The 13,092-nt window shown below is 44.2% G+C and overlaps 2 long non-coding RNA genes across 5 annotated transcripts in view; one reads left to right on the top strand and one right to left on the bottom strand.

Moving 5' to 3' along the window:
- The window catches only part of LOC105498913 (uncharacterized), a 28,121-nt gene extending 15,452 nt beyond the window's left edge, over window positions 1-12,669 (bottom strand). The window contains exons 1-4 of one of the 4 annotated variants that reach the window (XR_011612300.1): window positions 12,454-12,669; window positions 12,011-12,120; window positions 10,696-11,688; window positions 6,272-9,833 (exon numbers count right to left, since the gene is read on the bottom strand). This is a non-coding gene — a long non-coding RNA (uncharacterized lncRNA). Of the gene's footprint in view, window positions 1-5,705; window positions 9,834-10,695; window positions 11,812-12,010; window positions 12,143-12,453 lie in introns of those variants that run through there. The other 3 variants (XR_011612301.1, XR_011612299.1, XR_011612298.1) reach the window with 3 other exon arrangements.
- LOC105498914 (uncharacterized) lies at window positions 2,551-4,123 on the top strand. The gene is made up of 3 exons (XR_011613015.1): window positions 2,551-2,614; window positions 3,008-3,140; window positions 3,928-4,123. It is a non-coding gene; the product is annotated as an uncharacterized lncRNA (long non-coding RNA).
- Window positions 12,670-13,092: the final 423 nt, after the last annotated feature.

Here is a 13,092-nt window from a genome sequence, read left to right on the forward strand (position 1 = left end):
CCCTTTGGATCTGCCAATATTTGCTTTATATATCTGTATATGTGGGTGCTAGTCTCATAATTTGCAGTTTTTCAAATGGATTTTTGACGTTTCATCAGCTTGGAAGAGCATTTTTTATCATACATATGAACTGTGAATAAAGTTTCTTAGTTGATTTGGGTTGTTTTAGTCCCGCAAAGGTACCTAACATTTTATAGTGAAATCCTTTCCCTTTTCTTTTATAGTTTCTGTATTTTAGTTTTGATGTAAAAGTTGTCATAATCTCTACAACGCACATAGGTTTTCCTTTTTTATTGTCTGTTTCACCAACTAAAATGTGTTCTTCGTGTGGAAAAGGACACAGCCTGTCTTGTTCATCATTGTATCACCAGTTCCTAGAACAGGCCTCATGTATGGCAACAACTTAGTGAGTATATTGCGAGTACATAAATGAAATTACTTTTATTTCTCTAAAATCTGTGTGTATGCACCTTGACTGTCTCAAGTGAAATGGTCTGAACTGAAGAAAGGAACTTTTCCCCTCACAGTATGTCACAGGGCCTTCAACTTGCACTGTTAGTGCAACAAGACCTCCGTCATTGCTGAAGTATGTCAAAACTCAGACATTCATCAATAGCTCCCATAAGACAAAGTTGGCGTATGGTTTAGCCTCTGATTTTTCTTTTCTCTCTCTTTTTTTTTTTGAGATGGAGTCTCTATTGTCCAAGCTGGAGTGCAGCCACATGATCTCGGCTCACTGCAACCTCTGCCTCCCAGGTTCAAGTGATTCTTCCAGCTCAGCCTCCCAAGTAGCTGGGATTACAGGTGCCTGCCATCACGCCTGGCTAATTTCTGTATTTTTAGTAGAGACAGGGTTTCACCATGTTGGCCAGGCTGGTCTTGAACTCCTGACCTCAAGTAATCCACCAGCTTCAGTCTCCCAAAATGCTGGGATTACAGGCGTGAGCCACTGCGCCTGGCCAATTTTTCTACTAAATTCTAAATTAGACGTTGCTCGTATATCACCTGAACATCACCCCAAGACTCTTTCTCTGTGACATGGTAAGCCCCATCTGGTAATTTTCCACCTGACCAAAATGGTTCCCATTGGTGTAATAGATTCTTACATGAATTTATTCCCTGTCTACAGCTATATGGACCACACATGAGCACTTCTCCATCAGGGGCCAACTGGAACTTCTTCCTGAGAATTTAGAATATTGTATCATTAAAAAAATGAAATAAAGCTGGGAAATAACAACAGCCGATATCTAGCTCTAGTTTTAACCAAAATTATTTTGTCACCCTCCTACATTATAGCTGCTCTGTTCTTCCTCTGACTTTTGTGAGTCAACAAAGTCATCTTTTACCCAAGCTAATTCAAGTTGGGTTTATGACATCAGAATTTAAGATCCTGAAGCATTACAAAAAGAGACTAAAAATTTGATTTTTCTCCCCCAATTCATCCTTTTAAAAACCAGGAGTCCCTGTACCTAAATTCTGAGACTCAAATCTCCGACTCACCCATAGCAACCACCATCATCTTCTCTTCTCTGGATTTACATGAGTGCATGCATTTGTGCAAGATGGAAGGGCTGTTTACATAGCAGAGGGTCAGGGAACCAAAATAATGTTATGTTGATGAACCAACAATATTTCTATCTTAGTTTAACACTTGAGACACAGTACTAAATGAAGTTAAATTTTCATCACTAAACTTGCTGTGATTTTTATCTCTTCCGTTCCTAGTGTACTTGCTGAAATATGACTTCATTTATGACATTTCCAACTCATCAACCATGTCAGCTGGGGACAGAGTTAAAATAACTTTTAAAAACTGAACTTCAGACAAATGTGCTTGGCTCTGGGAAATCTTAGGAAGTTTTAGCATATTAAGCAAAATCCGGTATTTTTTTTTCTTACATGCTTGATAGTATGAATATTTATCTGGAATTTCATTTTGTGCTGGTTATTATATGAAGTGTGTACTGTCCTCATCAAAGAGTGCTTTATATAGAAATAATTTAAGTCAAAACATTCTCTTTCTTATATGAGTCTTCTTCAAGGGCCAAGTTAATAAGATTAATAGACTGAACCTTGTAACTCTCAAATATTTACATTTAAATTAGTGACATAAGATTGTATACATTAAAAAAGTCTATTCATTAGGATGTCAGATAAATCGTAAAATGTAGAAGACATACTTTAGGCAAGGAAAGTAACTTTTGTTTCCTCAAATTTAAGTATATAGGTTTCTTTCTCTCTCTTTCTCTCTTTCTCTCTCTCTCTCTCTCTCTCTTTCTTTTTCTTTCTTTTTTGAGTTTCGCTCTTGTTGCCCAGGCTGGAGTGCAATGGCGCGATCTCTGGCTCACCGCAACCTACACCTCCTGGGTTTAAGCAATTGTCCTGCCTCAGCCTCCAGCGTAGCTGGGATTACAGGCATGCACCAGCACACCCAGCTAATTTTTGTATTTTTTTTTTTTTTTTTTTTTAGCAGAGACAGAGTTTCACCATATTGGCCACGCTGGTCTCGAACTTCTAGCCTCAAGTGATCTGCCTGCCTCAACCTCCCAAAGTGCCAGATTACAGGCATGAACCACTGTGCCCGGCCAGCCTCCACAAATTGAGTGCGGATGTGAGTGTGAATGTGTGCAGGTGTGTTGTTTGATTTTTTTTTTTTGAGACGGAGTCTTGCTCTGTCGCCCAGGCTGGAGTGCAGTGGCGTGATCTTGGCTCACTGCAAGCTCTGCCTCCCGGGTTCACACCATTCTCCTGCCTCAGCATCCGGAGTAGCTGGGACTACAGGAGCCCGCCACCATGCCCGGCTAGCTAATTTTTTTGTATTTTTAGTACAGATGGGGTTTCACTGTGTTAGCCCTGATGGTCTTGAGCTCCTGACCTCGTGATCTGCCCATCTCAGCCTCCCAAAGTGCTGGGATTACAGGCGTGAGCCACCACACCCAGCCCATTTGATTTTATTTTTATTTATCTAATTATTTATTTGTTGTTTTTTTCTTTTTCTTTTTAGGTGTGTCATTTTGAATTGTTTGCTTTAGGATTCAGATGCTGTTTTTCCTCTTGCCTGTCTTATTTACAATGGCCTATGAAGATAGTGAAGACCGTCATCAACACCACCAACCATCTTCTTCATCACCGTCAAGGTAACACAATAATGGCAATAATACCTATTACCTGCCAGACGCTGTGCTGCCTGTATTGTCCCAATCAACCCTTTCAACATCCCCATGAGCTTGACATTGTCAGCCCCTTTGTTCAGATGACAGCGTTGCCAGTGACAGGATGAGAAGCAAAGTCTCCTCCCCCCTGCTCCTGCCTTCTCAACACTACAGTCCAGGCCTCAACTCTGTCTTAGCTGCTGCTAGGATTGTATTTCTAAAATCAGGAAGGGGACATTTCACCTAGGAGCACAGGGGAGGTTGGTCTGGAAAGACAGGAAGGGACATTTCACCTAGGAGCAGAGGGGAGGGGTGTCTGGAAAGACAGGAAGGGACATTTCACCTAGGAGCACAGGGGAGGGGTGTCTGGAAAGACAGGAAGGGGCATTTCACTTAGGGGCACAGGGGAGGTTGGTCTGGAAAGACAGGAAGGGACATTTCACCTAGGAGCAGAGGGGAGGGGTGTCTGGAAAGACAGGAAGGGGACATTTCACCTACGAGCAGAGAAGAGGGTGGTCTGGGAAGATAGGAAGGGACATTTCACCTAGGAGCAGAGGGGAGGTTGGTCTGGAAAGACAGGAAGGGACATTTCACCTAGGAGCAGAGGGGAGGTTGGTCTGGAAAGACAGGAAGGGACATTTCACCTAGGAGCAGAGGGGAGGGTGGTCTGGAAAGACAGGAAGGGGGAGGGTGAGGAGGAGGGGAGAGAAGATGAAGTGGGGAGTATTAATTTCACCTCAAATTTACTTTGTTTTCCCACTTTCTTCTCCAGGATGTAAAAACAAGGAGTGCCAGTGTCGGCAACACAGTGAGTCCCCATCTCTACAAAACTTTAAAAAAATTAGCTGGGCCTGGTGGTGCTACTCTGGAGACTGAGGTGGGAGGATTGCTTGAGCCCAGGAGTTCAAGATCAGCCTGGGCAAGACAGCAAGACCCTGTCTCTATAAAAAACTTAAAAATTAGCCAGATGTAAAAAACAAACAAACCCAACCGAACAAAAAACAAACAAACAAAAAATTAGGTAGGTGTAGTGGTGCACCCCTGCAGTCCCAGCTACTGGGGAGGCTGAAGCAGGAGGATCACTTGACTCCCGACATTTGAGGCTACAGTGAACTAGGATTGTGCCACTCCCTTCCAGCCTGGGCAACAGAATGAGATCCTGTCTATACAAACAGATAAAACAAGGAGCAAGAGGAGATCTTTAAGGAACGATTGCAAACTCCCTTTTTTGAAGTCACTGTGGGAAAAGATTGTGACCCAGTAGAGTGGAACGTAAGAGGGGTGGGGAGTCTTCGTGGATTGGGATTGGGTTAAAGGAGCTCTAGGAGAAGGGGAGGGGAGCTTGAATGGTAAATGTCCATGACAGGCAAAGGGTTCCTATTCCCGACACACAGGAAAAGCACTTGCAAATCAGAGAAAAAGACAAACATCCTTGGTGGGAAACTGGTCAAAGGAGTCGAATATGCAAGTATCAAAAGAAGGAATACAGGTGACTAATAAACATGACAAATGTTCGGTCTTACAGGCAATCAAAGAAATCCAAATCAGTAGAGCAAGTCACCTGTTATTCGGCTTTTTTTTTTTTTAAATTAATAATGTCTAGCATTAGTGGTTGTGTGGGGAAAACAAATAATCCTCTCCACTAAGGGCAGTTTGCCTGCATGCCGTCACACTTCTTTTTTTTTGTATTATGGTAAAATACACACAACACAAAGTTTGCCACTCTGAACTTTAAGCCTCCTGAGTAGCTGAGATTACAGGTATATGCCACCATGCCTGGCTAATTTTTGTATTTTTAGTAGAGATGGGGATTCACCACGTTCGCCAGGCTGATCTTGAGTTCCTGACCTCAAGTGAGGTCTTGGCCTCCCAAAGTGCTGGGATTACAGGCAGATCCACTGCATCCAGCCTTTTTGAGCATTTTTAAGTGTACAGTTCAGTGACATTAAGTACATTCACACTGTTGTGCTACCATCACCACCATCCATCTCCAGAAGAGTTTCATCATTCCAAAAGAAACTATGTACCCATTCAACTGTAACTCCCCATTTCCTCCTGTATTCACATTTTATTATGATCTTGACGCAGTAATAGCACTTCTAAGAATTTACCCTAAGGAGATAATTAGAAAAAATTGAAAAACATGTACAAGAAAGTTCCTAGCAGTGTTGTTTGTAATACTGAAAAATTAGAAACAACCTAAACATCCAACAACAGGGAACTGGCTAAATAAATTGTTAGCCTATACAATGAAAGATTATACAGTTATTAAAACTGATGATGATGTTGATCTATGTACACTGTGACCAAGAAAAACATGTCCATGACATATTTACTGAAAAATGGAATAGATATAAAAGTGTATGATGACCCTGTTACATAAAACCCTGTATGTGTGTCTTTATTATATTTCATTTCTAGAGACAAATACTCAGATCCCCAACTCAGACAATGTCTTGCTTAACTGGAGAAGTATATTGTTGCCTAGATATTTGTCATGGATGAGTGAAATTCCCCAATGTATTTTGCTACCCAGGCAGAATGTCTTACCTCTATCTTCTGAAATACAATCAGATATCCCATATCTACTTCATAGCAGATTGGTTGACTACAAACATTCTCCCCTCCTCATCAATTCTACATCTGCATAATGGAATCGAATTGTTATGGATTGTGATGTTACAATATTCTTTTATGTTGGGTTATACTATCTTTAACTTAGAATGCGTTTGTCCCCATGTTGGGTACAGTATAGCCAGGAATATCTGATTTTCAGAGTACAACCTGCCTATAATGGCATAAAATTATATCTCTAAAAAGGGAATATGAGGCCATGCACGGTGACTCATGTCTGTAATCCCAGTACTTTGGGAGGCTGAGGCGGGCGAATCACTTGAGGTCAGCAGTTCCAGACCAGCCTGACCAACATGGTGAAACTCTGTCTCTACTAAAAAATACAAAAATTAGTTGGGTGTGGTGGCGAGCAGCTATAGTCCTACCTACTCAGGAGGCTGAGGCAGGAGCAGGGTGCCCAGGCTGGAGTGCAGTGGTGCTATCTTGACTCACTGCAACCTCTGCCTCCCAGGTTCAAGCGATTCTCCTGCCTCAGCCTCCTGAGTAGCTGGGACTACAGGTGCGTGCCACCACACTTGGTTTTTTTATTTTTAGCAGAGACGGGATTTCACCATGTTAGCCAGGACAGTCTCAATCTCCTGACTTTGTGATCTGCCTGCCTTGGCTTCCCAACGTGCTGGGATTACAGGCATGAGCCACTGCACCCGGCCTTTTATATGCTGTTTTATCTTACAGAAAAAACCAGGTTTTGATTCACCTGTTTTCAAACACTCTTTTTATAGAATCTACAAAGTATTACTGAGCCCACTGAGGCCTATAAGGAAAAATCGAATATCCAGTGATAAGAGCAAAAAATAAGCTATCTGTGAAAATGCTTTGTGATGTTCTATTTCATATCACAGAATGGAACCTGTATTTTGATGCATCAGGTTCCAATCACTCTTCGTAGAATCTATGAAGTGACATTTCTGGGCCCATTGAGGCCTATAAGAAAAGTTGAATATCCAGCGATGAAAACTAGAAACATGATATCTGTGAAGATGCTTTGTGATGTACTCTTTCATATGACAGAATAGAAACTGTATTTTGATTCACCAGGTTCCAAGCACTTTTTTCTTAGAATTCACGAAGTGACATTTGTGAGCCCATTGAAGCCTATAAGAAAAAACTGAATATCCAGCAATAAAAACTAGAAACCAGGGAACTGTGAAAATGCTTTGTGACCTGCTTTTATATCAAAGAATGGAACCTGTGTTTTGATTCATCAGGTTCCAAGCACTCTTTATGTAGAATCTATGAAGTTAATTTCTGAGCTCATTGAGGTGTGTAAGGAAAAGTCGAATATGTGTCTTTAAAAAGTAGAAACAAGGTATCTGTGAAAATGCTTTTTGATGTGCTGTTTCATATCACTGAATGGGACCTGTGTTTTGATTCACCATGTTCCAAACACTCTTTCCATAGAATGGATGAAGTGTCGTTTATGTGCCCATTGAGGCCTATGGAGAAAAACTGAATATCCAGCAATAAAAACTAGAAAGAAGCTATTTGTGAAAACGCTTTGTGAGGTGCTGTTTAATATCATAGAATGTAACATGTGTTTGATTCAACAGGTTCCAAACATTCCTTTTGTAGATTCTACAAATGACATTTCTGAGTTCATTGAGGTCAAACAAACAAAAATCAAAAACAAACAAACAAAAAACAAATATGCAGCAATAAAAGCTACAAATAAGCTATAAATGAAAATGCGTGGTGATTCACCGTTTCATATCACAGAATGGAACCTGTGTTTTGATTCAACAGGTTCAAACACTCTTTTCATAGAATCTACAAAGTGACATTTCTGGGCCCATTTGAGGCCTATAAGGAACAATCAAATATCCTGCCCTGAAAACTAGATATAAACTATGTGTGAAAATGCTTTGTGCAGTGCTGTTTTATATCACAGAATGGAACCTGTGTTTTGATTCACCAGGTTCCAAACATTCTTCTTATAGAATCTACAGTGACATTTCTGAGCCCATTGTGGCCTTCTAGAAAAAATGGAATATACAGCGATAAAAACTGGAAGTAAGCTGTATGTGAAAATGCTTTGTCATGATCTGTTGTTTCGTCTTACAGAATGGAACCTCTATTTTGATACACCAGGTTCCAAACAGTGTTTAGGTAGAATCTATGAAGTGACATTTCGCACCCCACTGAGGACTAAATGGAAAAATCAAATATCCAGTGATAAAAACTAAAAACAACATGCCTGGTTTCAGAAAACAAGTGATTCACTGTGTAAAAAAAGAATGAACAGCAGATGAAGGCATTTAGAAAAGAAATTCAACGGTAATGTAGAAGTCAGTTGGAGTCTTGTTTTTCTGTTTGTGGGATCAGTTTTTGATATATTTATAAACAAATGAACAAACAGAAAAGCTACCTCAGCCAATAGATTTACAAACAAGCCAGGGAATCCTGGGACTGTGGTGTGCACACCATTTGGATCCAGTTGTTGTGCGGGGAGAGGTAAGGTGGGCGGGTGCCTGGAGGGAAAAGCCCAGAGCTGTTTTCCGCAGTTCTCAGAAGAGCCCCCTTGAGCTGGGATTTTCACTGAAATATATCATTTCTCGTTCAATTTAAAATGAAAAAAAATTATGAACTCTTCTGTGCCAAAGCAGATACATAGGAAATGTTGTCTGCTGTTTTATAGTTTTCTCAGAACTTGGAAAACATGACTTAAAAATATCTAAACATGGATATAGTATACTTAATATTCACCAAAATTAAATGAAAACATTTAGGTTCTAATGTCCCATCTTACTTGTTGATTCAGTTCAATATTTTTTGCTTATTAAATGTGAGTACTTTCTGTCATCTTTTAGATTTAGTGACTAATAAACTCTAAATAAAGCATTTCAAATGCATTCTAGTATATATTTGGGAGTTTCCATATCTTGATTTTAAAGATTTGAAATCAGCTTTAATTTTTGTGTAGTGTATTTCTCTCAATTTATAACTCAAGTTGATGTAAATATCTATGAAACTGTATTTAGATTGTAAATGTCCAACCAAGACTACTTTGGGCAAAGGTCATTGTGAAATGAGATGCTCATGTACTCATGCACCTTAAAAAAAAGAAAAACAACTAAATTGTTATCAAAAATAAATTTTAAAGTTATGTAGTTATAAAAAGGTACACATTCACCTGTAAGTTTAGAAGTCATGTCTCTAATGCTTATAATAAAACACACTGGCTCAGATGCTAAATGCGGGAGCAAGGCTGGCTCCTCTAAGCAGAAAGGCACGTGTGGCTTTAAGTCAGGATTTCAGGAGCAACGCCAGATGCCAGTGTCATGCAACCTCAGCCACAATCAGAAGCCCCATTGGGAGAGGACACCAGGCTGCAAGACAGAACCCTCAGGGTGATGCTGCACCACGCTGGGAGCCCCAGCTTACAGGGAGCCTGGGAGCGGCTGCAGCTTTCTAGGCCCTGCATAGAGAATGTCACAGAAGGACCATGAAGAAGCCCATGCTCAGGCCTTCAGGTTTCAATTCTGTGACTGCTGGGTCACGCACTCCTTCTTTCTATGCTCGCATGCCGACACACTATCACGGTGCCAAAATACGCTCTCATTTCACTCAAGACATCAACCCTGGTTGAAGCCAGTGCCCCATGCTGCTCCTGGGCCTCCAGCGAGCACCGCAGCTGCTGGACTCTCCATTCCTCAGCGATTGCTCCCTTTGGGGGGTCCCTCCTGCCTGTGGTTTGTGTGATCCTTTCTTCGCTTTTATCCTGGATGCAGCAGGCTAGCAACTCCCCCATGGGGAATCTGGGCACCGGAGACCTTCCTCTCTTCCATCGGGTAGCAGCAACTTCGTTCCCTCACGGCCACTGGGACCCCTATTAGCTCCTTTGTTCTGTCGGCCCCGAAGTGCTGAGAATGGCATAGTGGCCGGCGACTGTCACAATCTCTAGCCCCCTGGAACCATTTCTGTTCCTGGTGGAAGCATTTATCCCCGGTGTTGTCGTAGTGAGAGTAGTTCATACTGGCTGTGGAAATAGAAAAAGCCTGGGGTCTCAGTGGCTTCATGTCTTCTCTGGCTCACTGCTCATCCAGTCTGGAAGTAAAATCAAGGCTATTGTGAAAATTAAATGAATTAAATTAAGCAGAGTGCCTACAACAACATCCCCAAGCACACTGTCAGCACTGAGCATGTTTTTCATTACTACTCTTAATGAGGTAAGAATGAGATCACAGACACCAGCCAGGAGCCTGGAGCCCCTCTGGCAGAGGCATCAGAGACCCTACTTTTAACATCCTCTGTTCATTCATTTGACTCTGAAAAGGGAGGAGTCGGCCGGGCGCGGTGGCTCAAGCCTGTAATCCCAGCACTTTGGGAGGCCGAGGCGGGCGGATCATAAGGTCAGGAGATCGAGACCACAGTGAAACCCCGTCTCTACTAAAAATACAAAAAATTAGCCAGGCGCGGTGGCGGGCGCCTGTAGTCCTAGCTACTCAGGAGGCTGAGGCAGGAGAATGGCGTGAACCCAGGAGGCGGAGCTTGCAGTGAGCCGAGATCGCGCCACTGCACTCCAGCCTGGGCAACAGCGTGAGACTCCGTCTCAAAAAAAAAAAAAAAAAAAAAAAGAAAAGGGAGGAGTCTCATGGGAGAGGAGCAAACATCCACGCTGGGGCCAGACACCCCATGGTCAAAGTCGGGATATTCAGAAAAGAAAACTGATTTTACCAATGTCTCAGTAAGTTAGTGGGTGATAGATATGGACTCCCAGATCTTTCTGTCCACAAAGCCTACAAGTTCTCCCTTGTTAGGCAGGCTGGGTACCAGGCCCTGCTTCTGGGCTCCGCTCATTTCCTGCTAGTCAATAATGGCAGAATTGATAGAAACGTTATCCCCCTTCACCACCTGGAGCAGAGCCAATGAGAGGGGCTGGGGAACATCCATGAGGCCCTGCACCCACCATTCAATGTCTTCAGGATTGTGGTCCCTCAGGACTCTTGCAGCACGTGCTGGCAGCACTCGCAGTGTCTGGGTGTCTTGTGAAGTTGTACAGGATCTAGTAGAGGACACTGGCTGTGCAGTCATATCCTAAGAGGCGGCCAGGCAGGTTTGGATCGCTTCGCTGCTTCAGCACCAAAGGATGGACAGCGCCCATGCACCGAGGCTCTCGGGAGAATGAGAAGACGGAAAGGAAGGGCAGAATGGAGTGATATAGGGTCCATCCACTGTGTCCCTGAATGGAGATACCCCTGTTCTCACAGTAGCCCCACACCGAGACCACCATTGACACTCATGAGGATGCCAGCCTCCATTTATATGTCCTTATCTGACAACTCCTTCCCATTTTCATCCTGGAGACAAGACTTCTGAACACACTGAGGGCACCTGAGTGTAACCTGACATGGTCCCTGAAGACTTTTCATCCAAGCAGGATCCCTCCCTTGCCATCTCCAGACCTGCCCCACAAGCTCCCTCCCTGGTCTCTTGGCTCTTGTTCACTCCTTCCAGGAAGCCTTCTACGGTCATCTCTAAAACATGGCTGACTGTCCCTCCTTTATCCAGCACTTTCCATGGCTCCCCAGAGCCCTCCAGATCAAGTTCAAGTTCTTTGATCAGACACTTGATCTCAAGCTGCATTCCACCTCCTGAATTAAGATCCCGGAGACGCCCACCTTGCCCAGCACAAGTGCATCACTGAAGTTCGAAGTCTTGAACATGGCCTTGGCCTTGAGGATGTCACCAACACCCTGGCTAGTGAGGGTGCAGTGCTGCTCCACGATGATGGTGTCTAAAGTTGTGCACCAGGTCATAGGCCCTGCAGAAGCATCACCCCTCAGGAGTGAGCTAGTACAGAAGTCCGTGCACAGGCAGATCTGCTGGTGCCATTACACTATGAGGGCACGGAGCTCTAAGATGGTGGCAACATAGTCACTAGAATTCCTGCAGGGTGAGGCTGGGGAGAGGAAGCACTTGCATAACACATATGAAACCCTGGAAGCACTTCCCAGCCAGAATCTCAGGAACACATTACATCCAGATACAGGTGCCCTCTGAGTACACTTCTCTCTCTGCCTCCTACTCTGACCTGCCTCCTGGCCCCACATGCCCCAGCCTGGCGCAGGGCTTGGAGCCCAGCAGGAGAGCCCTTGCCAGCTCTGTGACTCCTCCTGTGGAACCTCTGACTCTGCTTTGGGACCTCCCAATTCCCATGGGAAGCCCCCACAGCTCTGGATTGCCCCACCTGCCCTGGGATTCTCCAGCTCCATAGGCCTTACTTGGTGCCTTAGCCCTCCCAGAACATGACATGTTTCTCAGAATGTGGTTGATGTCCAGGGCCATCTGTGGATGTTTGCTGGGGGCCTCTTGTTGTTCTCCTTTATGGTCTCTAGGGCAGGGCAGGGCCAAAAGGAGAAACCAATCAAATCTCAGAATGGACAAAAGGCTCACTGCCACAAATGGTAACCACCAAACAGTCAGCAGTGCTTCTGGAAAGAAAGGTTTCATTCTGCAAAATGCTCCTTGTTTGGCTTCTTTCTGAAGCCAGGGAAGGATACCAAGCCCAGTTTACCTCCGGTGCCTACATTACCATCTGTGCCTAGGATGTGCGATGGGCCCCTGTTCCCACTGCAGGGTTGACGTTCCCTCCAGCTGGAGACCTGGGCTCCTGACACCGCCTGACCTGTTCGTCCTGCTCTGGATGAGGGTGGAAAGGCTGTACCTGGTATTTTCCTAGGTCCTTGGTTTCCGCCGTCCAGACATCCAGCAGCAGTGACCACGCCCAGCCGCACACCTCAAAGTGGACTCCCCTGTAGAGCAGCGGAGACGTCTACAGACAGAGGAGTGCCTGGTGAGACAGGCCGCGGGGTCTCCGGGGAGGACCGGGGGCCAGAAGATTCTGGAGGTTTCCAGTCTTGGGCTCTGTGGTTCCTCAAAGAGGTTACACACGATTCAAAGAGTGGATGCGTGCTCTGCATCAGGAACTCTGATCTGGACCTATTTTTTCATTTAGGCCTCCAAGAGACAACCCTTAATCTCTGAGCTAGGGATGGCCCAAGCTCTGGCATGAGATTCTCTTCTAGAAACGTGATGCTTGCAGGGACAGGTGGAAAAGCTGGTGACCAGGCCTGCTGCCCTCCGGGTAAGGACAGTGTGCCACCCACCCTCTGAGAGGCAGGTGGTGCCAGACCACAGCACTGGGTGCCTGTACACCTGGCTCTGCAGACACCGGTCATGGAGGTCCTCCCGCTTCACATTACCTTCTTGCTGCTTTTAAATTTCTTGTAGTCATTAAGCACTTTGAGACATTTTTCTGTGCATCTGATCTGACATTTTTGCTCTCAGATGGAATGCGATAAAG

Source organism: Macaca nemestrina, chromosome 14 (genome assembly GCF_043159975.1).
Source record: "Macaca nemestrina isolate mMacNem1 chromosome 14, mMacNem.hap1, whole genome shotgun sequence".
Lineage (NCBI taxonomy): Eukaryota > Metazoa > Chordata > Mammalia > Primates > Cercopithecidae > Macaca > Macaca nemestrina.